At 37.6% G+C, this 26600-nt stretch overlaps 1 protein-coding gene across 1 annotated transcript in view; it reads right to left on the bottom strand.

The window, feature by feature from the left end:
* The window catches only part of PARD3B (par-3 family cell polarity regulator beta), a 1010919-nt gene that overhangs the window by 838053 nt on the left and 146266 nt on the right, over nucleotides 1-26600 (bottom strand). The gene's annotated exons all lie outside the window — the stretch shown is intronic.

The raw sequence follows: 26600 nt of genomic DNA, 5'->3' as shown, positions 1-26600 counted from the left end.
GGAAACCTGGGGAGAAGAGAAAAAATCAAATGCAATTTTATGATTGGCTCAGCATTATAAAACAAATAACTGTTCAAACTCAAAGAGTGTGTGTGCCTGTGCACGTAATCTTTGCTCCTAAATCCGGAGAACTAGTTATAGTGAATACATTAAACTGGTTAAGCTTTCTATTACGCAGTCATAATGACCACAATATTGTTACATTTAAAAATTTAGAGAAATGATTTGCTTGATTCTAAAGAGGCACTGACTGATTAAAGGGCCTTCTAAAAGTCAAAGGAAAACTCCTCTCATCTAGCATCATCCTCCTTTTCATCATCAAAATCATCAAGTCAGGTTTCCAAATCCCTTCGGCTAGAATTTCAACATTTGACGAACTACTGTTATATTTCAGCTCAAGAGTTTCCACTTGTGTCAGTGACAGCAATTGGAAAAAAGAAAAAAAAAAAAAAACTAGGCACCAACAAAAAAGGATAGGACTCCACACAGATCACAGGGCCCCCACTCACATGATGCGGCAAGAATCCGTGTGAGTTCCACAGCACCTTTTAGCAGAATCACTCCTCAGACAAGTGAGTAGCACTGATGTTGATAAGACCCCTTAAAGATTAGAAAAAAGAAAGAGGGAGGCCCAGGAAGACAGAAAGACACAACGAGAGTCACCCAGGTAATTACTGGTACATGGAGCCCAAATAAGTACCCAGGAATTTGATCCCACATCTAAAACTTTACCCCATGAGCACACCCCACATGTCTTCAAATACTTTAAAATACAGCTTTTAAATAATCTACCAAATATATATCAAAATATAGGCTAGTCTAACAATTTCTTGCCAAGGTAAAGATTTTGAACCTGCTTTTACAGACATCAAGGAACCAATTCATGTCTGGAGTAAGGCACAATATAATGAACACACCTTTTCCATAATCTTTTTTCCCCTCTCTTCAGAGAATACAGAAATGGTATTTCTTTTATTTTTTTAATTTTTTTTTCAAGTTTTTATTTAAATTCCAGTTGGTTAACATACAGTGTAATATTAGCTTCAGGTGTGGAATTTAGGAAGTCCGAAACAGGATTTCTTTCACTAGCATATGCTACCCAAATAGATAAATCAGATGTTCGGTTGATACATTTCTATTATCCCAAGTTCTCGACCTCAAAGAATTTGAATCCAATGTATTTTCAGCAGGACAGTTTCTTCCCAAATATAAACTACCTCAACCAACCTTTCAAGATCAACTTAAGAAGGGAGACCTGATAGCTTTTCTAGTAGAGTTTTTCTGAAATATTACTAAAACTACTTTTTCTTCTATTTTTGGAGATGGCTTATTTTCCTTGTAGAGTTAAAAATATTATTTTTGTAGCATGTGCAAAGTGAAAAGACCAAACGTTAAAAAATGCACTTACCATTATGCCCCAATCACATAAACATTTAAAATCATTTAAAGTTAAAAATCCTTTAGTTCGCAATCACTTAACTCCTGAGGCAAATAGAAAATTTAAGCATGCAAAGGTGTAACGACCCTTAAAGTTTGGCCTATAACCCCATAATATTCTACTCTGGAAATGTTTACATTTTGCCTGATTTCAATTCCTTTAAGATGCCTCAGTGTTGAATGCCAGAAAATTAGGACCTACCTCACATAGAGACGTAGTCAATAACTGAACACCTTGAATATATCACACTACCACAGAGAAGGCATATGCTTCACCAGGCACTAAGCAGATGATAACACTGTGTTCAACAGCAGCTGAGCTGCAAAGAAAACTGAAGGTAGCATGTGTTATGATAATGCAACTGAAGATCACAGAAGAGAATAAGAAAGAATAATATACACGGTAAGACTAATGGTCTTAAGACTGATCTTTTCTACATGCGAAAATGCAGTTCCGGCATAAGGAAAGTTAGCCTCAAACTCACAGAAAGTCCCTAATATGCAGGCAGAAATTCATTTATGTTTTCCCTCTCGTTCACCTTTTTCTCCATGTAAAACACTGTAGCGTATTTTGCACCTTGTGAAAAGTATTTTGTTACTCACATGATTTAAGTACAAACTTTTTTTCTGGACTATACAAAATTAATGGGGCTATCCAAGTGTTTGAGAACACCCTTACAATTCCGGAAACAGGGTACTTTTTTTAATGGGTGAGAAAATTTAGGAATAAAATATAACAGAAATGCAACAAAATTATTTGCATATTCTCATAGTAAATATCTTGCCTCAAAGCAACATTATTTCCATTTCAACTGAGTTTCAGCTACCTTCTATATTCAACGTGTAAAATGCTAAATTAGAAGATCCCACCCACCAGATATAATTCTCCTTTAAATTTGTTATCAGTTCCAAAGCAAAAAAAAAAAAAAAAAAAAAAAAAAAAAAAAAGGCTAAGAAGAAAATTTATTTTATCATTCAATAGTCCAGGTGGATGCATTAAATTACTTCAGGAAAATATTTTAAAAGGGTGCCTGGCTGGCTCAGTCAGAAGAGCATGCAACTCTTGATCTTTGGGTTATGAGTTTGAGCCCCATGTTGGATGTAGAGATTACTAAATAAACTTTTAAAAGTATATATTTTAAAAGATTTCCATGGAATGACTACCAATGTGGCTGATACTCAATTACAGCTTTTTAAAAGAAGTATCACCATGCAAAGCTTTTGGAGTTTCTGACCTAAATTGGAAACAAAAGGCTATACCATGCCATTAAAAAGACACTTTAACATACTCAGTTGCTATGGTACAGTTCTGGAAGAGAGGAGTTTCACAGTAGACTTCAGAAGTAAATCCCTGGAAAGAAAAAAACTAAATCATCTGGTATGAAAAATACATAAATTCCTTAGAAATATTGAGAGTTTTTCAGAGTATTTTACACAAGTAAAGGTGACACAATTATTCCACCACTGTAATGATCTGATCAACAATTCCTAAACCTCAATGATCTTTATCTATGTCTGCATTATTGCTGGAAGATCATTTCTGAAACCTAACGACCAAAATGTTTAAGTGCATGATTGATGATGTTAAATTCTTATGTAACTCTTCCATAATCGCAAAGTATATCATAAATACAAGTGTACGCATTGAAAGTCTGTCTTCATGATTAGAATATATTCTTTTTTAAATTTATTTATTATTTAATTTACATCCAAGTTAGTTAGCATATGGTGCAACAATGATTTCAGGAGTAGATTCCTTAATGCCCCTTGCCCATTTAGACCAGAAAATAATATATTCTACACTCATATGAGGAATTTAAGATACAAAACAGACAAACATAGAATATATTCTTTTCACAGTCAAACAAATTTCTCCAGTTATAAAAGGGGAGTTATACCTCCCAGTTCAGAGACTTTGAGGTTTGACTTCTATCCTAGCCCTGTTGAGCGTTTTGATCACGGAAATGGTGACAAGGAGACTAAGTTCCCAAAGGAATCTCTCAGACTGACCCCCTCACTGCCCCCTGGCCTCCCACACTCCAAGGTCCCTCCAGTGACCCCTCACAACTTTCAATATAGAAGGTTTTCAAAGTGAAATGAAAAACCTGAAAGATTACATTCATAAAACTTTTGGGTTTTTTTTCTATTAACACTTGTTAAAATTCTAATAGTAAGAATTCATTACTTACCATTTAGATTATACTCACTTGAGATTACAAAATCAACTAGGACAAATCCCCATTGATATAAAAATTCTATACGTGTGAAATTACAATATTGGAAAATTAATTATAATCCTGTTTGAAAACTATACAGTCAAAAAGTTTGTGCACACATGAAAAATACAAAAGGAGTAATTCATTATTTATAACTCATAATGAAGTAATATTTCATAAATTTACTGTTAGATTCATTTATGTAGTCATCAACCACCTTCTATGTATGTCTAGGCACATTGTTTGGCCTTTGGGATAAAATATAAATAAAACACCAAGATACTCATCAAGGAAGCATTAATTTATGGAAAGGAAATCCATTAAAGAATAAGTTTTACTAAAACCAAAAGGCATACCAGAGGTTTCTTCAAGAAGTCTCCTAAAGCCCCATTATGTTCTTCAACCCTCAGACTTCAAACCATATGCTCTTCTCACAATTTAGCTCCTCAAATGCCAGTGGAACACATCCCCGTCAGTAATGATAAAAACATAAACTTTCTGTCATATTCTGGCTTAGTCCGCTCCAGATCACCATTCAGGCTGCTGGATGTCATCCTGTGCACGCAGGGACAGTGCATAAAAGGCACAGGAACATGGTGATACAGTTCAGTTACAAACCACTCTCCCCTCCTGAATTTATCACAGCAGCTAACCCTAACTGCTCCCCTGCTCAAAAAATCCTTTTTCTTTTCAAATCTTAAATACCTTGATCCTTCTCAATCATCCCTGCAAACAAAACCAGACAATATAAACTGCACAGATCTGCAATGCCTTATCCAACATTCCAACATCCAAAATGCTCTGAAAATGCGTTTGGGTGGGTTTTTATCTTTCTTTTTCTTTTCTTTTTTTTTTTTTTTTTTTTTTTTTGGTTTGCTTTTTATAAATTTGGTAGAAACTATGCTGAGTGGAGGCCGTTTATCATCTCTATCTCCCTAAGAGTAAATATTAATTAATATGTTTTGCTAGAGAAATATTAATGTGTATCATCATAGGTTACTGCACAAGACTTATGGGGGTAGGTAGTACTCAGCACATAGGACATGCATCTATTGCCTTCCTAAAATCTGAAAAATTCAAAGTTCTGAACCTGTCTTTAAGAGCTTCCAATCCCTCTTTATTTCAGATGGCTCCTTTTTTCCTTCACTAATACGGCGACCTTGACCATCACCTTAGACTTCTTCCTCTACATCTCGACATCTGTCTTCACCTATCCAACCCCATTTATTTTTTCTCCTGTTTTTAAAAGGAAAATGTCACTCCAAATGTTTCAAGGTCAACCACTGGCTGGGATGCTGGCCATTCTCTACCTAATTCTCTGGATTCAGCTTCTGTCACTCATCTGATTTGCATCCTGACTTCTTCCTCTCCCTCGTCTCCTTCTCCAACCTTGGTGGATTTTTCCCTACTCTAAAATGAGTTTCACCCTTACAAATGCATGTAAGCTATTCTTTTTCTTCAAAACCTTATTTCTAAAAAGCATAGGGTCTTTCTGTCTTCATTCACTTACTCAATCACCCAAAGAGCCTTTACTGACTACTTATTATGCACTGAATATTAAATTAAAATATGGTCATCATGGAAAGACCTCATAGGTTTGGTTGGGGAGAGAGGAGGGGTTGCAATAAGGAGGCAAAACTATAGACCATTAGCATGTAATGCATTTTGCTAGTATTTGGACAAACAGAAGAACATGCTATTTCCAACACATTTCATTGCTTTGGACTGCCTGATTCTCTTCTCTGAGGAAACTACAATGATTGACACTGAATTATAACTTTCCCGAAGGTAGAGATACATCCTTTATCTTTTCTCCTCCTCAGTTCATTATCTACTCAGTGCCTTATGTAGGATAGAAATTTAATAAACATCTATTAAATAGAATATTACTATGTTTGCTTATCTAACAGCTTACTTTATACTTGTTTCTGTTTTATTCTATTAGTTATTTTTTTTAATTTTTTTAACGTTTATTTATTTTTGAGACAGAGAGAGACAGAGCACGAACGGGGGAGGGGCAGAGAGAGAGGGAGACACAGAATCGGAAGCAGGCTCCAGGCTCTGAGCCATCAGCCCAGAGCCCGACGCGGGGCTCGAACTCACGAACCGCGAGATCGTGACCTGAGCTGAAGTCGGATGCTTAACCAACTGAGCCACCCAGGCGCCCCTCTATTAGTTATTTTTATTCATACTATTTAAGGTATAGGAGAGGTATGTATATGCTTACTACTCAATTTTATGTAACTAATATTTCAAGATGAACTTCATTAGTGGCTATTCTCAAATGTCACGTCATCAGAAGATCCTCCTTTAATTACTTTTTTTTAAAATACCCTTTCATGGGACGACTGGGTGGCTCAGCCAGTTGAGCCTCCAACTTCTGACATTAGTTCAGGTCATGCTCTCATGGTTCATGGGTTCGAGCCCCACGTCAGGCTCTGTATTGACAGTGTGGAGCCTGCTTGGGATTCTCTCTCTCTTCCTCTTTCTCTGCCCCTCCCCCATGCACACACATTCTCTTTCTCTCTCTCACTAGCTCTGGAAATAAACTACACTTAAACTTTCCCTCATGCTCTCAAGACTATTTCCTTACTCTGCTACACTGGTCTTCATAACACTTGCCATGCTTAACTTGCGATGTGATTGCTGCTGCTCTGCTTATGGTCATTCCCCACCCCCCAACCCCGCCAAAGAATATGGGCTCCATGAAGACAGACTCTGGTCTTTCACACTTCCCTCACATCACCAGTGCCTAGCACATAACAGGTGCCCAAAACTAAACATAGTGAAAATAAATCAAGAACAACATCTGCCATGCTCAGGACATCCCTGAAAATAAGATGTTGAGTTTCAGTGCAGGTAGGTGACTAATTTTCAATTAATTCCACCCTTTCTGCATTATATTTGACAGTGTTGCATGCACTATGCAGTTTTTCCTCCCTCTTTTGTGCCAGGACAGCTTAACCTTTTATTTAAGTGTCTCTGGTCCAAAAAACATTAAAATTGGGCAGCTCTAATAAATGCTACTACATAATGACTCGCTCCAGTTCTCTGCAGTAATTAGTACTCTGGTGATGAAATGTGCCTCTAAGGTTCAAAATTTTATAATGTTTTGACAGTTGGCATCTTACCAAGCATGAAATGAACCAATAAAAAATTCCTTTTTGTTATCATTCTCCAAGTATTAGGAAAAATATATGTATTCTCAACATATAATAGTAGTACTCTTGGAAAAAAAAATAGTGACCCCCTCTCCCCAGTTTCAAAGGGGAGGGCTTAGGTAGCATTCAAATGAAGAGAAGAGAAATGCAAAATCTGGTAACTCAAAGTCAAAAGCAACTTCAACAAGCAAGTGCATCTCAATCACCTTGATTAGCAAAGCAAGATAATATGCATTAAAACCTTCATGCCAGTCAAAAAAATCTCAAACTCCATATTTTCTTTTCCTTCATTAACTGTTTGATGATCACAGTATCTTCCATCACCCCAAATGGCTCTTCATAAGACTGTGTTTATAGGAATACAGTTTTCCCCTCAACGTCCTTGCATCCCAAAGAAAATAAGCATGGCCCTGACAATACTTGAAACTCTGGGCAAAGATTTCATTTGTATCAGTGCAAGTAACCGAAGCTACAACTCTGAAATTAATTTTTTACATAAATTTAAAAGTCAAAAGAGTTTTAAAGGTTCTAGGCATCTCTACAAATCCAAATATATTCTCAATGATATCTGCACTATTTTATGCAAAATTAAAAATACTGCTATCATAAGAAGTTCTGGAGATGGATAGTGGCAATGGCTGTAGAACACTGTGAACGTACTTAGTGCCAGTGAACTCTACACTTTGACATGATTAAAATGGTAAATTGTGGGGGTGGCCGGGTGGCTCAGTCGACTGAGCGTCCGACTTCAGCTCAGGTCATGATCTCACGGTTTATGAGTTCGAGCCCTGCATTGGGCTCTGTGCTGACAGCTCAGAGCCCGGAGCCTGCTTCACATTCTGTGTCTCCCTCTCTCTCGGCCCCTCCCACACTTGCAGTCTGCCTCTGTCTCTCTCAAAAGTAAATAAAACAGTAAAATTTTTTTAAATTAAAAAAATGGTAAACTATGTTATGTTTTACCACAATTAAAACAAAACTCCTTTATGAGCTACCTCTTTGGCTTGAACGTTAATTTCCTTATGTTTTATTCTGAAACATTTACGCTTTATCTGAAGGAATTTTGCTGTTCATTTCCTAAATGTGGGCTCTGACACCGTGTGTAACAGGTTCCAATAAACTTTTTTGATATTTGGCACGCATTCACCAACTTCCTTGCATTTTTAAGGAGCCAAGAAAGTTGAAGAAATGCCTAAGAATGTGCCTTATTCTATGGCATCAAATTTACCACCATAAAATATGAACTTTCTTTATAGATTCTGCAGTAATAGAGGATAAGGTATGTGGAGCACAGTCGTGAACGCTCTCGGTAAGAGCTGGGACACGAGGCAGAATCCAAGAGTACCTCAGTCAGTGGTATCGCAACCGTACCCCTCTAAAATGAAATGCCATGCTTAGAAATTGGTTATTTTTAATGATTAAGCTAACGAGTTCTGAACTTTTAACCTATATGGGCTTCATAATTACACAGCTTGAAATCCTCATCAGAAAATCTGTCTGCTCCTGAAATTCAAATCATTTTATAATCTTGAATAATGCATGGCAACTCTACAGAAATTAAAACATTTCACAGAAGAAATTCGCAATTTTTTTTTTTTTTGCCAGAGCATAAAGCAATAGAAATTAGTTGTTTCTTCCTTGAGTCAGCCCAGCCCCTCTATCCACACACCCCCAGCTCTTTAACAAGGGGCAGATTATTTTGCTTTTTCATCAGCTACACAGTGGGCATGGATTCATGGCACAAACCCTTTAATACATGAGCCTGTGCAGAGACCATTCAGTAGAGTTCCAAAAAAAATACCACAAATATGGAAAAACGAACTCTAAGCATCGTAGTTAAGAACTCTGGCTTTTCGGGAAGAGTTTGAATTCCTGGCCCAGTGACAGTGGGCAAACCACATAATTCTGCTCTGTCAACACTAGTTTCTTCATCTCTAAAATGGAGACAATAGATCTACCTTGCTGTAATCCTGAAGATTCTATGACATAAGGGAAGTAATGCTTTTAGCAGTGTGCCTCATACTTGGTAAACTCTCAAGTAAATTCTGATTAGAATCAGAAACACTACTCTAATTATAATCTTACAATTCTGTAATAACAATTTTCATGTATACAAAGGCTTCCTCAGGAGAAGACACGTGCAAATGTTTCCTTTCCATTGGTGAAAAAAACTGTACACTCAACATAACTTTTTACAACAATACAGATTTAAGACTTTTTTAAAAGTTAGACTTGCCTTTAAACTCTTCATATATGTATTTCAAAGCAGAACTGGTGTTTTGTTTTTTTTTAAAGTAAATTACAGCTAATAATTTACCATTAATCTCTTGTAAAACAAATGGAAACTTTTCTTCTAAACATGAAAACAGAGATCAGAGCCTAGGTAAGCAGTCATCTCAGTAAGCTCTATTAACATAGTCATTTACTTATAGTTTTCTAGACAGGGATTCTATGCTGTACTTAAAATGCTGAAATGAAAGTCATTTTCTAAAACGTCCCAAGACTTTTATCCTGAAAATACATCTTGCTTTTAAAATTTACCTACCGTAACTAGAGTAATTACTGTCCAGAATTACAGCAAAAACTTTAAAGAACAAGAAAGAAGCTAAAAATCCCCAAACAAGGATAGAACACTATGCCGGCATTAAAAGCCACTTTTTTTAATTTACTCATTCTGACAGAGCATGTGCAGGTGGGGCAGAGAGAGAGAGAGAGAGAGAGAGAGAGCGAGCGAGCATCCCAAGCAGGCTCTGCACTGCAAGTGGCGAGCCTAGTGAGGGGCTTGAACTCACAAACCGCGAGATCATGAACTGAATGGAAACCAAGAGCTAGATGCTTAACAGACTGAGCCACCCAGTGCCCCTAAAAATCACTTTCAAAAAATAAAAACGTAGCAAAATGATAGAAGTCAAAGAAAAGCATGTAACCGTATCAATTGTGTATGAAAGGGTATATATGCCATATTTATGTTTGAGTAAATCTATGAAAGAAATTTATATACCTTGTTTCTAATAATGATTACTTCTGCTTGGTGTGATTACAGATGACTGTGGTGTTCTTTGTATTTTACTGTCTTTTAACTTTTGAAATTTAACAGGTATCAATATTTGAGTAGTAACATCGTTTTAAATAGTTTTAAGCCAAAGGAAAAATCCTACAAAGGTGCTTCTTATTCAGAACTCCTATCCTACTACCTTTTGCTCTTAAAATAGTTTGTTTGAGTGTGTCACTCAAATGCAGCAACAAAGTTACATATAAAAATTGTCCAGACTTAGACAAATTCTTTTTACGTTATTTTTTTTTTTTAAGGCTTATGTATTTTTGACAGCAAGAAAGACAGCCTGGAGTGGGGGAGAGCAGAGAGGGAAGGAGACAGAATCTGAAGCAGGCTCAGGCGCCAAGCTACCAGCACAGAGCCCGATGCGGGCTCGAGCTCGCAGACCCCAAGATCATGACCTGAGCCGAAGTCAGATGCATAACCGACTGAGCCACCCGGGTGCCCCCAGCCTTAGACAAATTCTTAAAACAAAGAATTCAGCCTGTACTGTAAACACTATAACCGCGACACTGGCATTGTCCCAAAGTAAATGATGGGGAGTATAAAGTGGATGCCAGGTTTTATGCACGCTTGCAGCTCCAGATCTAATGGACAGTGAAAGGAGATATTTTAACACAATGATTTGGCTGAAGAATTCATCAACTAGATGTCATAATAAAAGATTATGTGTCAAAAATTCAATCCCAAGCTGCATTCCTCTCCTTATATGGAGACGCTATCCAATTTTTAAAATCTATGTTATTTATTCCATTTAAAGTGCATTACTGTCAAAATAGTACTCAGAATATTCCAGCCATAATTATTTCCACTGTAGAAAAAGTCAATTTTACAATAAAATTGCAACTAAGATTTAAAAATTTCTAAATCCCAAAATTATGTTGTTGACTTTGGGTGACAGTAGGCCATCAGATACTATAGTTGAATAAAAGAAACGTTTTTCCATTTAAGAGGAAAATACTTAGTTTTGGAGAAATCTAAGCAGTATATGGAATTAAATGACCAGGAAAGAGACTTCCGTGATATTCATTTCAATAAATCCAATGTTGATTTTCAGCTTCTAACTTCCAAAGGACAACAAAGATTTAAACCCAGTACTTCGCACAGTTAATGTTCTACTTTTGCTTGAATATTCATTTCAAATATCAATGTAAAAGGAAATATATAAGTTCTCTAAGATGTCTTGAAACATGCCAACTCAATAAGTTTTCTTTGTATATGTATATACACAAAAGATACTAAAGTTTAAAATTAAACCTTGGCCAACCAGAAGGGGCATTCCATATTTTAATGCATTATATATGAGCACAAGATACATCTCAGATTGAAGTCTCCATCAAGTGCAAAATATTTCATATTATGTTCAATCACTGCGGTAAAATACTTAACTTCCTTAAATAGAAGTTTCCATTTGGGAAAGAGACATCTAAATACTTTCAGTGTTTATGCCTTTGACATTAGGTTTCCCTGAGGAAATGTCAACATTTTCATCGTTTTTCTATCACTTTCTTATTCATATTATTCTTTGTTGCTTGTTTTATTTTGATGTTTATCATAGCACTTCTTTTTTTTTTCAAGTCAACAGCACACTGAATCCGTGAATTATTTTTCTAACCAGTCACATTCATGCCCCCAACCCCAACACTCCTCACTTAACCTCCAAACTTCCAAAATATTCCCTATAGTTTGAAGGAGAGGGGGCAAGTTCTCTAGGAAGCTCAAAGAACTGATTTTAACTGCCATGTAGCTACTTCAGGAAAGAAATGATTTAAATCTCACAATGTAAATAAAGCCTTTATATTACTTAGGTATGAATCACATTGGCTTTATCACAAAAATATTCCTAAGGTCCATGCTGAGTACTCCTCTGCCGTGGTAATAGACAAAACACCCCCATTCTGCTCCAGCTAGGGGCCGAGAGCCATCTGGGGGTCTCTAGGTGCCCCCAAGAACACCCAGATATGTCTGTGTAACTTGAATATGGGGTAGGAGAAAATCAACCATGTGTTACGTCAACAGCTCCAGTTCTTTCTAGAGGATGGGGAAAGATTCTGAAAATTAGCAAAACTTAACTCCACAGGGGAAGCTAGAATATTAACCATACTATTATCTCACACCATCGAAGAATTATTTAAAAGATTACTATATTTCTGGGGTGTCTGGGTGGCTCAGTCAATTAAGCGTCTGACTCTTGATCTCAGCTCGGGGTCATGATCTCGCGGTTCAGGGGTTCGAGCTCTGTATTGGGCTCTGCGCTGATGGTGCAGGTTCTGTCTCTGCTCTCTGCCCCTTCTCTGTTTATGTTCTGTCTGTCTGTCTGTCTGTCTCTCTCACACACACACACAGTAAATAAATATAAAAAAATAAAAGATTACTATACTTCACTACATTCTTAAATTGCCTGAGATTTTTGTTTTGTTTTGGATTTTTTTTTTTTGCTTTAAACATGATTTCCAGATTCTTAATGTAAAATAAGATTGCATCTAGTGAAAGAGAAATCCCAACATTTCAAGATTAGCAGTGAATATTTCTTCCATGTTATTAAAATAAAAATTAGAAAGACGAGGTCAAGAAAGGACCCCTAGGAAAACAACCTCTGTGTTCCTCTGTGAGACACACACCAACTTAACCACTTATGTTTTAAGTATCTAAAAAGGCTGAAAACAGAACTCTTTCTGATTCCCTGATCCTTAGAATACTGGCTATAATACATAATTTTTTATAGAAAATGAGTGAAATAGCAGGAGTTCGTGTTTAATAGTTTAATATCATGAGTTGCTTCCTTCTAGGAAAAACACAATCAGAAATCATGGATAATAATTGATTTAAATATATAATTCTCACCAAATGGAAACAAAATCTTATTTATTAAATCAAAGTCACGCAAAACAAATGATTGAAATATACATTTTAACCTTAAGGGGCTTAAATATTTCACCAACAATTCAAAAACCTTTAAAAAAGGAGTGAAGTAACTTGGCAGACCCAGGAACACATTTCAGAGGACTTTTTAAATTAATGATGTAGAAAACTAAGAGGCAAGAACACATATGCCCTAGTCACAAGGGAATGAAGAGGAGTGGGAAAATGGACGCCAGACTCCCACAACAGTAGGTAGGAACTCAGAACCTTGTATCTGGGAGTCCCAGAGAAGTGCATCTGAGACAAACTCAAATACAAAATAATGTATGACTCATGTCACTGGAGGTCCCAAGTTTGGATGGGCTTCAGCATAGACTGAATCCGCTGGCTCAGAGGCCATTTCTTGGACACCTGGGGGTCTGACTCTCCTCACAGCTACTTCTACCACATGCTGGAAGCTGGATGGCTATCATGCTTCTAAGGCTCTAAGAGTAAAATTCAAGGGACTTCTCCCACAAGACCAAGTAAAGAGCTTTCCCAGATGGCCTCAGCCAACTGCTCTTTGAGCATCTTTCGCACAAACTCAATCACATGACCATTCTCAAAGTAATCACTGGCATAGGGAATCAGATCGCAGCTGAGGGACCACCCAGATTCACCCATGCAAGTGGGTGGTCAGATACACCAAACCATATAGGGTGAATGTTGAAGGGAATTGCCTGGACAAATGTGGAGATCTCCTAGGAAGAATGGATGCTGGGTAAGCAAACAATAATATAACTGTACAGTAATCAGCTATGTAGGCCAACCCTGTATTTCTAGATTGAAATGCATGCCTAATAGGCTCACAGTTGGCCTATGGAGGGTCAAATCACACTCCAGACCTAAAAGGGGAATTCCAGACACGTTTGCTCAACTTATGTTCCCTTAATGACTAAGAGTCTGTGTTTCACACAGCAGCATAAGATTCACTAAAGAGCTATTTGTTTTATGGAACTGTTACGTACTTCCTTCCTTAAAACTTCATTGGACCAACCTCTTGGGATACAGTTGATGAATTTATCCTTTCTTTTCTGATTCCTCAAATACTTGAAGACAGTTAGCAGGTGCCCTTGCACCCTCTCTTCTCAAATGCAGTCCCAAGCTCTTCAGTCTCTGCAACATTAGATATTTCCACTTTTAAATAAAAACAGAGACATAGTCAAATCATAAGAGACTCTTAAATACAGAGAACAAACCGAGGGTTGCTGGAAGGGAGGTGGACAGGGAGAGAAGCTAAATAGGTGACAGGCATTAAGAAGGGCACTTTTGGGGGCGCCTGGGTGGCGCAGTCGGTTAAACGTCCGACTTCAGCCAGGTCACGATCTCGCGGTCCGTGAGTTCGAGCCCCGCGTCGGGCTCTGGGCTGATGGCCCAGAGCCTGGAGCCTGTTTCCGATTCTGTGTCTCCCTCTCTCTCTGCCCCTCCCCCGTTCATGCTCTGTCTCTCTCTGTCCCAAAAATAAATAAACATTGAAAAAAAAAAAAAATTAAAAAAAAAAAAAAAAAGAAGGGCACTTTTGGGGATGAGCACTGGGTCATATGTAAGTGATGAATCACTAAATTCTACTCCTGAAACAATTATTAAAAATAATAAAATTAAATGGATAAAATAAATAAATACATACATACATACATACATACATAAAGTCCTAAATCAATCATTCACCCAAGAGCTTTGTAAGATTTCCATTTAAAAAGTGAGCTATTTAGGGGTGCCTGGGTGGCTCAGTCAGTCCTCTGACTCTTGATTTCAGCTTAGGTCATGATCTCAGAGTCTTGGGATCCAGCCCCGTATCCAGCTCTGTGCTGAGCCTAGAGCCTGCTTAAGATTCTCTCTCATCCTTCCTCACTCTCTCTCTCTCTCTCCCTCCGTCTCAAGAAAAAATAAAATAAAGGAAACAAGAAATAAAAGGTGAGCTATTTAGAACACCACATTATTCCATCGTATTAGATTCATTCTGAACTGGCACACAATGGCTACACTAAGCCAGTCATCTGGAAAATCAAGTTCTAACCCTGGTATCAAGAATTAGGAGATTTTTCAACTTTCTCTTTATATGCATAACTGCATATTTCACATTGTTGGGCTATCAGAATCACCTCAAATCATTATTCTGCAGTCTTTCTGTTCTGTTTGTGGTTAAATGTTATGTAAATATGTTGTGTTTCACTTGTAACATATTTTGGATTAAGATTAATAAACATTATATATAAACAACCATCTATGCTCTGTTACCTCTCTGATTAAAGTCGGCCCAAGGAGTCTTTTTTTTATTGTTAAGGAAATGTCATTGGATCCTTCAAAATTGATTCACAACATCAGAAAAAAAGGAAGCTAAAAAGAGAACTTAAAAAGTTAAAGCAGTAAATATAAAGTTCAGTAATCCTGCCAAAATTCTCTAAGTGAAGTTTCCATATTTATGATGGGGAAGTACACTTTATTTTTTTTTTTTTCAACGTTTATTTATTTTTGGGACAGAGAGAGAGACAGAGCATGAACGGGGGAGGGGCAGAGAGAGAGGGAGACACAGAATCGGAAACAGGCTCCAGGCTCTGAGCCATCAGCCCAGAGCCTGACGCGGGGCTCGAACTCACGGACTGCGAGATCGTGACCTGGCTGAAGTCGGACGCTTAACCGACTGCGCCACCCAGGCGCCCCAGTACACTTTATTTTTAACAGAACATTATATACGTATGGGATTGTAAAACACTACAATTTTTAAAAGCCAAATTTAAGGAAATTCTTATTTACTAAAAATTTATCTATGAATGTAATGCATCTATACACGTAAGTGGAATTTGGAACAAGTACCTCAATAGAAACGCTATAAACATTAATTTGGTTCCAAGAGCAGCTCCAAAAAAGCCCATCTGATTCACAATGTAGCCAATTAATAACATAAGTGAGTTTGAGCTCCTGTAATATAAGAACCTGCATCCTATAAGATTAACCAGGAGTCTAGTACATGGCTAGTCTCATGAAATTGTTGAATAGCTCACAGTCTCTTGGTCAAATATCAAGGAACTACATATAAATAGTTGCTTGTCTAAGCTTGTCAGTACTGAGAAGTGTCCCCATTGGTGGTGGTGGTGGTGGTGGTGGTGGTGGTGGTCGTCGTGGTTCCCTTAAACCATGGGATTTCAGGTATTCAGGTACTTTTCTTTCCATAACATTTTGTCTGATTTCTTGGGATCTCTCCTAAGAGAGTACCCCCCACTCCTCTTCAAAGAAGGACCCAATTCCCTTCCATTTTAAGAAACCTACTGCCAATCAATAAAACAAGAACCAGATAGTGAATACATACACACAAACGTTAACAGCTTCCAGAATCTTCTAAAGCTCTGGGAAACTGTCTTTGTACTGTAGCTTATTCCTTCCTTTTTTCTATGTGGAAACCCTGGTATCTTTTCTTCCCACCCACTAAATTCCCAAAGGTAAATTTAATCTTCTGCCTTTCAGTAACCTGCCTCTTCCTAAAACCCTCAGAGCTGCCCTCTTTCCTGGTTAAAGAGGTCCCTTTTTTCCTGGACCCTTCACTGGATATGAAAAGAAGACTTTTCTTTCCACATAAACAGCTTTCTTCTTTCCAAAACGCTCTCACGTCCCTCCCCCCGGCTTAGTATCCTTCTCCATAGCAAGTCTCTGCTGGACTACAAGTCAATTCAATGTTTGCTCAAACACCTAAGGACCACAGCTACAAGGGGTAAGAAGAAAGGGCTCTATTTGTTTGCTACATCACAGTTCAAACTGTTACTGCATACTTAATTTCATTCGATCCTCCCATGAACCCAGTGATGTTGGTGAGACAGGGCATCTGATTTTACAAATGAGAGAACTGAGGTTGAGCAAGGTTAGAATAGTAAGAAAATCCTGGATTCAAACCATCAAAGCCCAATGCTCTGGCATATAACACTCTACAGTATTCCTTTGTTGAAGCTGATTTTAGCTGGATGGGAGGGGGGACACAATCTGATTGAGTCGATATACACTTACACAAGGATGATGCGATGTCCAATTAGCACCCACAGGCTTTTGCATTTTTCAAAGAGGATGTTTTATAACTGAAGTGCTTTTTATTGGTGTAATTTCAGGTATTTTAATGAAATTGCCATTTATAAGTTATATAAGTCAAAAATAGATGTATTTAAAAGTAGTAATGGTCCCATACCTCTTAGGCATAGATAGCTTTAGAAGAAGCTGATGAGAGAGAGACCATTGGTAGATGTGGGTCCAATAACATATGGCTAAAGGCATGCTGACATGGTGAAAACGTTCACGGATCTTTTTTTTTTTTTTTTTTTAGAATTACATTTTTTAGCTCTAAGTAAAGCATTATAATCTCACGTTTTATTGGCTTTCTTCCCTCCAACCGAACTTGAAGTTTTACATATATATCAGACATTTTCTTATGTTTATTCTTCACTGTACTCAAATACCATCAAGCTTGATAATTTCTTTTCTTTCCAACCTCTAACGAAACCTTCACATCACAGATGCACACTACAAACAAGCACGTGCAGGGCAAGTATATAGCACACTCTGTACGCACATATGTGCACACAGATTATCTCTCTCTCACGTGTGCGCGCGCGCACACACACACACACACACACACACACACACACACACTACAGTTGCCAACCAGCTCAAATGCACCAGACACCAGGGAAAACATATTTGACATGGCCATTATCTGGATTACTTTGCTTGAAGTTACTACCTCCCAACACCATTTGTCTTTGCCACAAGTAAGGTCACAAAGGCATGGATTCCAAAGTGCTCCTTTGAGGTTGAAACGTGCCCACGAACTGTCTCCTAATGAAATATTTAGAGGATACAACATAATTTGGTGGAAGAGAAAGAAGGACAATTAGAAATATTCTATTCTAGCTCCAGTTCTCTCATTAACTAAAATCAGACATGTTTATTGAACACTAAACCACAGGTAACCAGTCAGTTGTCAAAAAAAATATTTTAAAAGGCCATCTCAGTCATAAAGGAGCATACAAGACATTTGGGAAGACAAAATTAAGGCATAAGTTAAACCATAAAATCCTTTTTTTTCTTTTGTTTTGTTTTCTTAGGGTGTTTTTTTTTTTATTATTATCTTTTTAAAGTAAGCTTTACATCCAATGCAGGGCTTGAACATATGACCCCAAGATCAAGAGTCAGATGCTCCACAGACTGAGCCAGTCAGGTGCCCCAAACCATAAAATTCTTAAGAGTTTTAAGATGGCAATTGATAAATGTAACTAGGCAATAGCATTTTTAAGAGACTGCTAAATGATTTCTATAAAATTATAGATCACAGGCAATTTACTTACAATTGGGATGGTTTGCAAACAGTGACGAGGAAAAAAATACAACTTATCTGGCTCTTGAAAGATTGATAAAAACTGAGCAGCAGGAATAAATATATTCTTTATGTGTGCATCGTACTTCATAATTTCCATTGTGTTTTTACACACAACTTCTCAACCTTCCCAGTGACACCATGAGAAAGAGATCATTGATCACTCTCATTTATCAAGAAAAAACAAAATGCAGTTTAGAGCTGTTAGTGGCTTACTAAAGACCTGAAAACCTACACACATAAGCATTTATTCATTCCCTCCTCTATTCCACTCTATACTGATCTGAACAATTATGACATGCCACACACTGGCATAGGCACAGGGGACACGGCAGTGAACAAAGCAAAGGCCCTCTTCTTGTGGAGCTTACGTTTTGCAACATACACACTTGACCCTTGAACTGCACGGGCAGTCAGGGCCACTAACCGGCCCTGCTGCAGTCCAAAATCCATGTGTGACTTTTGACTACCCCCCAAACTTAACTACTAACAGCCTACTGTTGACCAGAAGCCTTCCCAAGAACACAGTCAATTAACACACATTTTGTACATTCTATGTTGTATTCTTACAATAAAGTAAGCTAAAGAAAATGTTTTTATGAAAATCACAAGGAAGAAAAAACACATTTACAGTACTATACTGTATTCACACACACACACCAAAAAAAATCCATGTTTAAGTGAATCCACGTTGTTCAAGGGTCAACTACAGAATAAATCTTGGACCGGCAGGGAGTAGGGACAAGGACACACTACACAAGTGAAACATTAAGAAATTTCTGAAGCAAGGAAGTGCATGATACATAAAAGAACAGGACACACAGCTTCATTACTGGTGAGGTTTGAGAAGGTTGAGTTTGAGAAAGATAGTTTGGTGGCATTCAGAAGCTGCTGAATATAATGTATGGCTATGAAGTTTGGACTGGATTCATTATTCACTGAAAGGAATGGTAGGACTTAACCAATACTACATTAGTAATAATAGTATATCTATAGGAGTAATATAGTAGAATAGCATAGTGTAGCAATAGTTTATTATATACAAAATAGTAGTAGAGTAATTATAATAGCACCTAACCCTCACTGATGACTTACTACAGGAGAGGTACTCTCCTAAATACTTTCCATGGATTCACTTGTAAAATTACTGGATTTTTTAGCTCCAATTGCCCATGAGGAAACTGAGAACAAAGAGATTAAGTAACTTGCCCAAAGCCACACAGATAGCAGAGACAAGAAATGAACTGACTCTGCCTGTCAAGAATCCAAGCTCTTAGCCACTCTCCTTGTATTCATGGCACAGAACAGGGAGGCAGGACAAGGGCGGGGAGGCTAAAGGCAAGACCACTAATTCCTTATCAATTAAATAACCTTGCCTGAGAGTTTACAGATTTAAATTTGGTGGCCATAGAAAGGCAAAGAGAGGAACAGACACAAGAGACAGGTAAACTGGATTTACTGACTAAATTTTTTAAACAACTGCAAGTTCAAGCCTAGAGGACTAGGAGAAGATACTCCTATCAACAGAGATAAAGAAGCCAAATGAAAGAAGCTAACTTGGAAGGGGAAAACTGAGTGGTTTTCATGTTATCAGCCTTCTAGGAAGGAAATGCATAAATGGACTCAGGGAAGACATCAATTGGAAATACGGAGCCATCTCAACTCTTCCTGGTTTAGACCTTTCTCTTTTGCAAGAGGATGGGGTTAGGCCACATGATTGCTGAGATCTCTTCTGGTTCTATGACTCTATAATTTTGTAATGCCATAAGCATAGAATATCTTTCCTTAGAAAGTTTAAGATGGCATTTCTTAGCCATGGTAATCTTTAGGGATTTCTGCATGGACTTCTAAAACATTCTACAAACTTCCTCTCAAATGTGGTTTCAAAACTTCAACACCCATGAGCCAAAGAAAAACTTTAGAAGGGGGAAAAAAAACCCAACACACCATATTCTAATGTGTTTTAAAACATGAAGGGCTTAAAATAGGTGTTTCCCCTTGAAATGGGAGCCTCACTGACAAAATGACTCAAAAATGAGGTAATTAATTCAGGACCTTTTTTTAAGGTCTAAATTAACCATCCCCTATCTGCAGAAAAACACAATATATTGCATGAATTGTTCAACTACATACTCAAAAAGTTACATACGTCATCACAGCCAGCCATTAACCTTTCAACCAGTGAGCAGGAAGATGGGAAGAAGACTAAACAAACAAGAGTTTTACAAATGCAAAGATTTTGCTTTAACCCTCCTAAGACTCATAAAAGCCAAGGTAAATATTGGTATGGTTGAGAACCATGAAGAAATGACAACCACTGGTTGAAATATACACTCTGGTTTTACTATCCACTACTCAGTCTGAGCTGAGCTAAAAATACAGTAAAATTTAGAATGAAATAGAGCCAAACGCATCATCACATTCAGGGAGTATCTCCTGTAAGCTGCTTTCCAGGTAGCTGTGGATTCCACTAGAGGGCAACAGAGCGTGCTCAGAGAGCAACTTGGGCTTAAGGACAGTGTCTGGTTTTAGGTCACCAGTTCAGTGTGCAAAACAGTCTCCATTTCAAAACCACACTGGATCCCTGAATGCCTCTTATATTACCAAGCACTGTGTTCTGATAAAAGGACTCCTGTTTTAAAGTTAGTCATACGGGCATTTTGATTTCTTAAATAATACATAAATCCAAATATTTTGCCATAATCAAGTATCTTCCCATCAAACTACTCAACAATTTGATAACTTTCAAATTTAATAAAGTTTAAAAAAACGGAATGTACTGTAGCCTTTGATATTTTAATACTTAAATTTAAAACATGTAATGGTTAAATCAAAACACATAGGTAAAAAGTACACTAATAACACTACCATAATGTTAATTTAATATTTAATTTAACAGCTAGCATTTGAGCACTTACCATATAACCTACTGTGCTGAGAAGTTAATACAGTTTTTTAGACACTAACCTTGTAAGATAAAAACTCACATTATATCCATTTTTCAAATGGGCAAATTAAGGCTAATGGAGACAAAATTTACCCAAGGACACATAGCTAAAAAAGGATAACGTTGAAAGGACACTTTAAAATTTGAGTACCAGATATCACACATGTTCTCAGAGGCCAACTCACCATGACTAGAATCCAGGAGATTTGGCACTTCTTCAAAATAAACCCCTATGATGGTCAAAGTGTAGACTAAGACAGAAACATTCTTTCATTGCACCTTACCACAGAATAAAATCTTACTGTTGCATATGTATTTACTTTTTGTAAAAACCGTGTCAGTAATCCGATTTACATAATAGAAGTTACACACTGCAGTATTTCAACTGCCTTCTACAAACAAGAAATACTAACAAGGAAAACAATCATACAAGTTCAATAATCAGGTTCTCACACTCAAAAAATATCAGCTAACGATAAGCTTTGCAGGGGCTTTTATTTTTTTTTTTTTAATTTTTTTTTTTAAGGTTTATTTATTTTTGAGACAGAGAGAGACAGAGCATGAACGGGGGAGGGACAGAGAGAGAGGGAGACACAGAATCTGAAACAGGCTCCAGGCTCTGAGCCATCAGCACAGAGCCCGACGTGGGGCTGGAACTCACGGACCATGAGATCATGACCTGAGCCGAAGTCGGACGCTCAACCGACTGAGCCACCCAGGCGCCCCTGCAGGGGCTTTTAAATGTCAGTCTTCAGACTTCTTAGAGTCATTACGTATAATAAGGAGAAACTAGTAAGTGACTATTACATAGCTTGGGTGTGTGACCCTGACCTTATTCCTACACAAGACAACAGCATGACACTGAAGTCCTACAGAGCAAGAACTCACCCAGTGAATGGAGTTTCAATTTACGGTGTACTTTGGAAAGAATGCACAGTGATCGACTAATCTGAAACATAAGATTTTTCCTTGTCCTACAAAATGTTAAAGCCCAGTTAGTATGAAACGTGTGAAAACCATTATCGTTTTAAAAGTATAAAACAAAAGACACTGCATTGGTGTCCTATTGCTGTGGTAACAAGTTACTACAAGCTTGGGAGCTTCAAGTAGCACAAATGTATCTTACAATTCTGGAGGTGAGGAGTCTGAAATGGGTCTCACCAGGCTAAAACCAAGAGGTCAGCAGGGCTGTATTCTTTCTGGAAACTGTATAGGAGAATCCATTCTTTCACCTTTTCCAGCTTCTAGAAGGTGTCTGCATTCTTTGGCTTCATTTTTTACAGCCACCAGTGGATAGTCAACTCTCTCTCACATTGTATCTCTCTAATATGAACTCTCCGGCTTCCCTCTTTTCAATTATAAGGACCCTTGTGATTACACTGGGCCCACCCAAATAATCCAGAATAATCTCCCCATTTTAAAGTCCTTAATCGCATTTGCAAAAATCCTTTTCCCATGTAACATACATCTCACTAGTTCTGGGGATTAGGAGTAGACATCTTTAGAGGCCATTACTTTGCCTACTACAGACAGCACAGCATATAATTTGTGCATTCAGCAATCTTTCTGAAAAGTAGTTACTGGAATACAGAATGTATTCTCCTACAAAGCAGAAAATAGTTGTTAGACAAGTGTAGTCTACAGAGTCCTGAAAGTACTAATCTGAGACCTGAAAAGAAGGATACAAGGGGTGGCAACACAGGTAAGACACCTTTATAATAAATTAGGTGCAGGCTTCAGGCAAAAAGAGGTGAATTTATATTTGCATGATATACTACTTCTAAATTAATTTTGTTATACTCCATAGTTCTATTACCTACCCTTTCTTAACAGTGGTGCTAACTATGTAAAAGCAAAGTCATTCTTATTCATAATTCATGAGTTTTCATAACTAGAAATTATAAATACAAACACCCAACACACTACTTGGCACTTTGCAGAAGAACGAAGGAGTTTGGAAATGTGAATTCTAGTCTGATTCTGCCACTTACTACTACCTGTGTGATCTTCAGTATGTCACTGACAATTTCTGGGGCTATTTTCAGAAATTAGGAACAGGGATAATAAATAGCTCTCACCTGTAGGGCCGCTCTAAAGTAAAATAGAATATATAATCGCCAGAGAATTCTGGGACACTTTTGGTGCTCCATAAAATGTTAAGTAGTTGTCATTGGGTGAATACGTCCATAGCCTTGGGAAGCCAGAGAAGACGCATTAGTGTAAAGTTGTGAATTTTTAGATACTTATCCCAAAGAACTTAGATCATCAGACAGATACATAAAACAAGAGAATTTTAAGAATGCCTGTTATAACTGTATAATTCAGTTGCACCATAAGATTTTATATAAATATCAGTTACCATAAGATGCAAAATTTCAAAGCTGCTCCAGTAATATTTTGACAAAATATAGGAAAGATATAGTGCAACATGGTAAAAACTTGGCTCCCTGTGGAGGGGCCTCTACTGGGTAAGCAAGTTAACACAAAAAACCTCCCAAAGAGGCACCATGTAAAAGCACGTGCCACGCTGGCCCAAGGAATAATCAAGCTCCCAGACAAACCACTTCTGGGACCAGAAGTTTTGAAAGTCATTGACGTAAAGAGCTGACTCCAGTATATTATCCCACTGTCTGATTGTGAGGATACCGTTTAGCCCCCAATTTCAGTTTTTACAGAAGTATACTGGATGGCTCTTCCTTAGCCTCACAAAATGGCCTCAGCCTACACCACTTTCTGATTCTAAATTTGTTTTTCCTGCTTCATCCTCTCCAGCTGGGCCATCAAAAGTTCCTAATTGCCATTTTCACCTGTAGCACAAGGCTTTCCTAGGAGTTGAGGTAAGTGGGCATTGGCCAAGGATTACTCACATCCATCCGTGCCTCTTTGGGCTTGCATTCTATATTCTAAATGCAAGAGATTATTAGATAGCCAATTTGAAAATAGATGAACTATAATTTTATCTAAGCTTCATATTATCTCTAAGATAATATGGCTGAATTTGATATATCGCTAAACATTGAGAAGTATCACATATAATTACTTCTTAATCTAAACTTTGAAAAAAGTAATAAAGTCCGGCAGAACCTTATTTCCACACTGGATACATAAACTATCAGACAATCTTAAAACTTCAGAGAGAATGTCAGGGGGAAAAAAAAGTGATGCTCTTTTTCACTTACGTTATTTTTGAAAAGGGCAAAGGGGAACACATTTTTTCTGGCAATATCCAAAGTATATATTCTCATCTACTCTGCAAAACAATACCAATTAAGCTTCACGTATTTAATGCAAAAGCACATTAAGGAAATGGGTAAACCTTCCCCCAGATAGCACTCATCCTTTGCTAGGATTTTAACTGACTACCTCATTTTTTCACCTGATTCACTAGTGGTGAAGCCCCTTTAAAATAGAGATTACACATAATAAAAGCTGTTTCTCTGTCTAGTAAATGGATTATAGTTTAAAAGGGCACTGCCAGGAGAGTTAAAAAGTATTCTCTAAACGGAAGAGCTCTGTAGGACAAATGATTTCCCTGAGCACTGTTCATGAAAACATCCTTCCTGTAATTAGGTCTCGCATGAGGCTGGGTGAGACATTTTCTTCTGGCCCTTCTTCTTTTTTTTTTTTTTTTTTTTAATGTTTATTTATTTTTGAGAGAGAGAGAGACACAGAGAGAGAGTGCAAGTGGTGGAGAGGCAGACAGAGAGGGAGAGACACAGAATCTGAAGCAGGCTCCAGACTCTGAGCTATCTGCACAGAACCCAACACGGGGCTCAAACTTGTGAACCACAAGATCACGACCTGAGCCAAAGTCAAACGATTAATTGACTGAGCCACCCAGGCGCCCCTCTTCTAGCCTTTCTTAAACTTGCTACTTTTTGACTTTTAATTTTAATATACCGGTCATCAATGAAATCTGAGAAGGGAAGACTTTCTTCATTAACGAACAGACCAAATGTCTAGACTATTTCAAAATAAGACGGTTGCAGAAAAGTAGGAAGTGAAACAGAAATACAAAAGTCAAAGTCGTCCTTCAAATTTAGGAACTTAAATAATACGTTATTATTTACTGTAAGACCAAGCAATAAACACGAAGTATGCATCAAAATCATGTACACCGGGGGCGCCTGGGTGGCGCAGTCAGTTAAGCGTCCAACTTCAGCCAGGTCACTATCTTGCGGTCCGTGAGTTTGAGCCCCGCATCAGGCTCTGGGCTGATGGCTCAGAGCCTGGAGCCTGTTTCCGATTCTGTCTCCCTCTCTCTCTGCCCCTCCCCCGTTCATGCTCTGTCTCTCTCTGTCCGAAAAATAAATAAATGTTGAAAAAAAAAATTAAGAAAAAAAAAAATCATGTACACCGGGAGTCAAGTGTAGAGAGTAAAGGTTTCTTTTTCACTCATGAATTCAGTAAGTGTTCTTTGAGAATTCAGTTTGGTAAGAGATTGTACTGGATATTATTACTACAAGGAACACAAAGGAAATAAAAATCTTCTGGTCCATGTCCTTTAGGAACTTACAATCTATTCAGGGACATTAGTCCCTTATGAAATGAGTTATTATTATGCAAAGCAAACCAGCAAATCAGAGTTGAGTTTGTTCAACAGAAAAATAAGGGGAAAAAATGGATAGAATGTTGGCAAAGACTAATGTAAATTTGAACAGTCCAAAAAGATCTTACAGGAAAGGAAAAATGTAAATTTTACCTGAGTTCAATAAATCACTTCTCCATATTCTGGTGCAATTGGTTAACACACACACACACACACACACACACACACACACACACACACACACACCTCCCTGAGAGTGCAGAAAAGCAAAAGAGAGAAACATAGATACACACATAAATAGCCTAGAACAAACATCCTAAGGATGTACAGGAGGAGAAACTCTGAATCCAGTATCACTCGTAGAGGAGAGCTGGAGTTCAATTAGAGAGGACACCTCAACCATTGCTAAGAGGAGCCCAACACAGACGTGATATACAATGTGTCTCAACAGCAAAAATCCTGTGTGTGGCAACTGAATAGTTTATTCTCATATTTTCCAGTTTACCATCAGAAGAAAAATCTTACTAAAATAAGATATTTGCAGTGGGAGTATTCTCAAATAGTTGGCAAAATATGTTCAACCTTTTTGCAATAGTCAATTTAGTGGTCTTTTTTGTTTTTTTATTTTTTGTTTTACTTTAGCAATGGAAACAAAGACTATCACAAAAGACCGTTGTTTGCCAGCTGCTTTAAAAAATAAAAAATTTCACCATAGTTCTTTGTAAGACTTTTCTCCCCACTGTATTCTCTAGTTTGAAACACATTCAAATCACAGGCATTGAGTTGAATATTTAGCAAGGGCCAAGAATAAACCCCAAAGCCAACAATGGCAATGAAAGCTCCAACAGCCTCAGAGCCTGACACTAATTTACTAAGACACATGAGGAACCCTTGGGAATGAAGTGTCTGCTAATTAGGCCACCATAAACAGATTCCCAAACCTTGACAAAGTTTTTCCAAGCATCTGATGAAGAACTTTGA

Source organism: Lynx canadensis, chromosome C1, assembly GCF_007474595.2.
Source record: "Lynx canadensis isolate LIC74 chromosome C1, mLynCan4.pri.v2, whole genome shotgun sequence".
Lineage (NCBI taxonomy): Eukaryota > Metazoa > Chordata > Mammalia > Carnivora > Felidae > Lynx > Lynx canadensis.
The sequence above is the reverse complement of the archived record's forward strand: the minus strand, read 5'-3'. Positions and strand labels throughout refer to the sequence as shown.